Here is a 3319-nt window from a genome sequence, read left to right as displayed (position 1 = left end):
GAGGCTTGTCTGTCCTTTATGAGTGTATGCGCTTGTCTGCTCTTGCCCCCTGACCCGGAGTGGAGCTGACTTGGCTGTTCCTCAGCGACCTGACCCCCGGCTGAGGGCAAGGGCCGGGGATAGACAGAAAGTCTAGTCTGAAAAGTTGGCTGAACGAGGACCTGGTGGAGAATTAGTGTCCCACTAGCTGGAAGCCTGGTAGATGGCAGATGAGAGGGATCACTCTTGAGGGTGACTGGAAGGCCACCTAACATCCAGCCCAACCTGAAGGATGTTCTTCATATTAGGTTCTTAGACCTGTGACTACGAGGCCTGGAGTGGTGGCCCACACCTTTAATCCCAGCACAAAGGCAAAGGCAGGTCTTTCTGAGTTCGAGGCCAGCCTCTGCTACATAGTGAGTTCTAGGACAGCCAGAGCTACATAGGGAGACCCTGGCTGGAACAAAACAACTGTGACCACTGCCTCAAGCAGTGATGTTCTTTATCCGGCAGAAACCAAATGAGAATTCCGAGCGTTGCTCCAGACCCTAGGTCAGACCTGGGCCAATTATATGCTCCCCTCAAGTCTTGACCTACCTCAGATCTCCTTCTGGACTCCATAGCAGCTTTTGAACTAATCCCTTGGCCCTGACCTGCCCTCCATGTTCCATGTAGCTAGGATGGGTCCCATTAAAGGCCTCAAGCCCCTCTGGTTTAGAACCAGGGCCCTTGTGGCTCTGGTACCATTCCAGGAGATGGTCCTCTCAATGCTCCCGAGTTCAGACCTATTCCCCCACACAGAGTTGGGCAGGCTACCCAATCCCTGTTTACACTCTCCACCTCACCCTGCTCCATGGTTTCCTGGGTACCCATGCTGCAGCTCTGGCCTCCGCCTGGAATACCTTTGCCTTCCCACACTCATCTTTCTGGCCAACAGGAAGCTTTTCTGGGCCTCTTCTGGTCTCTCCTGAGTCACTACTACCAACTTCCACACTTCAGTGGGGCACAGGTCTGCCCATGGGTATTACCCTGATCTGTGATCAGATACCCATGGTCTTCACACCAGTCTAAGCCCCTGACCCTGAGAGTTCCAATACAAGCACGAATGATATGTGAACAAGTTGCAAAGCAGGACAAAGCTCACTTCACTAGATGGATCGCATAACAACAGAGCATCCCAGGCACTCTATAGTGATGCCACCAAGACCCAAGACACTGTGACCCCCGCGCCCAAACCTGACTTCATCCAGTGGCCTGTCTGCTCCCTCATTCTGTCTTTAGACTTCTTCTCCTTCCTGTCCTAAGAATGAGGCAGGGTAGAAAGACTCATGGGACATGGGAAGGGAAGGGAACCTCCCCACTCCCAGACTCTGGCCCAAATCTGAGAGTCAAGAATTCCAGCACAATTCACATTTTCTGTGAAGACTGCCAACATGGAGACAATACTCCTTTTATGTTGAGCTATTTCAAATAAAAATGTTAAAGTAGCAATGAACCATGCTCAGGGCCTAAGCACATATGTCCTTTCTTCCCAGCTGCAAACAGGAAGCTTTCTGGGAATCTTGCAAATAAGACTAAACTGTTGACAATAAAAACATCTTAGCTCCCCTTGTGACTTAGGGCTGTACTTATCAGCTGAGAGCCTGTCCAGGGCACATCAGGAACCACCCTATGATCTCATTTAAGCTCCTCAGTAACCCTTTGAAATGTGGTTACAGAAGTCACCAAAATAATGCATATGGCTATGGTTAGGACACGTCATTCTCTCCTGAGAAGCCACACCCATGCTTGAATGCATCCCATCCTTCTCCTGAGACCCTCTCCACCTTGCTAACCCTCTACTAATCCCTAACAAATGTGAATTCGGCTTGGTACTGGCTCTTCCTGAAATCTTTTCTGAAACGAAAACAACAAAAACCCCCAAAACAAAACAGCTTTACCTAAGAGAGGTCTCAGGGGTGAAAAACAAGCCAAACCAAACCTCTCAGATTGCCGCAGATGGCAGCTTAGAACTTGTCTCCTACCCCTGTGACATGGTAGGGACAGTGGGTACTCTCCTCCCCTCTCCCTGGACCTGCTGTCAAGGCTCCACTGAAACTTCTCTACTGCATGCCTGCTCTTGATGGGGGAAGTCCTGTACATTTGTTAATAAAGCACTGTTGGCCAATAGGAATCTAGATGGGTGGGACTAGGAGTCCAGGAGGATTCTGGGAAGGAGAAACACAAGAGAGTCAACATGTAACGCCATGGGGGTAGGAAGCCTGGAACTATTCTCTGGTAAGAAACATACTTAGATTAACAATTATGGGGTAATTACTTAAGTCAGAGCTAGCCAGTAAGAAACAAGCAAGGCCAACAGCTTCATAATTAATACAGCGTCCTGTGTGTTTATTTGGGGACTACAATGTGGCAGAGCCCAGGTGACTGGCAGGTGATAAACCAAAGTGGCTAGCAAAGAAAAAGCTTCCCTTAACATGCTCTTCCTGAGGTTTCTCGCTCCCCCTCCCCCCCTGCAGGGAGCTCCCGAGAGCAGAGATCCTGTTCCATCAACCCTTCATCCCTAGCTCCTATTCGTGGTCCCCTTTTGATAAACGGCAGTCGACTCACACGGCACTGGTCGGCCCTTAAAGCTCATTCAGCCCATTGAAGGTACCCAGCCACTGTGCTCATCCGGGACTTCTGTGACAGGTGCTGGAACATATGGCCCTATCCACACCTCCTCACCCCCCCACACTCCCTACCCATCCCCCCTTGCCCCAGATTGAGCTGGTTTGATGCCCTCCCTGTGACTTGGAGTACATACAGCGGGTCAGGTGCTCTCACCCGGCCATGGCTGGGCAGTAGGTGCTGAGCAACTGTGGGCTTCTTCCCAATCCTTTTACAGTCCTGTGACGAGGCCCAGGAAACGTCAGTGCTGCGTCTAAAATGAAGCCTGGAAATAGTCAAGTGCAAGTGAAACCCACGTGCACCTCCATATCCCAGGCCATACTGCCCCTATTTGTCTTGTAGTTGTGACCAAATACCTGACAGGAAGCAACTGAAGGGGTGGCAGGTTCATTTTGGCTCACAGCTTGAGGTTACAGTCTGTCACAGTGAGGAAGACACAGTGACAAGCTTTGACCGGCATGGTAGGAGATCAAGGCTGCTTACACACGTCAGGACGCAGAGAGTGCATCTGGGCAGCTCAGGACACTCAGATCACACTGGACAGCTGTAGCCTTTTTGCTCAGTCTTGGCCCCATCGTATGTGATAGTATCACCCATATTCACTGTGTGTGTTGGGAGACCAAAGGTAAGTCTCACTAAGGCCCTGGGACCAGTGTTTCTCAATTCAGTCAAG

At 50.6% G+C, this 3319-nt stretch overlaps 1 long non-coding RNA gene across 1 annotated transcript in view; it reads right to left on the bottom strand.

Annotated features, from left to right (window-relative positions):
- Positions 1 to 2750: 2750 nt before the first annotated feature.
- The window catches only part of LOC121133038, a 1198-nt gene continuing 629 nt past the window's right edge, over positions 2751 to 3319 (bottom strand). Inside the window, exons 2-3 of the long non-coding RNA XR_005869778.1 lie at positions 3003 to 3248; positions 2751 to 2911 (exon numbers count right to left, since the gene is read on the bottom strand). This is a non-coding gene — a long non-coding RNA (uncharacterized LOC121133038). The remainder of the gene's footprint in view (positions 2912 to 3002; positions 3249 to 3319) is intronic.

The sequence above is a fragment of the Mesocricetus auratus genome, unplaced genomic scaffold, assembly GCF_017639785.1.
Source record: "Mesocricetus auratus isolate SY011 unplaced genomic scaffold, BCM_Maur_2.0 Super-Scaffold_100019, whole genome shotgun sequence".
NCBI classification, from domain to species: domain Eukaryota; kingdom Metazoa; phylum Chordata; class Mammalia; order Rodentia; family Cricetidae; genus Mesocricetus; species Mesocricetus auratus.
This window is presented reverse-complemented; position numbering and strand designations above follow the sequence as displayed.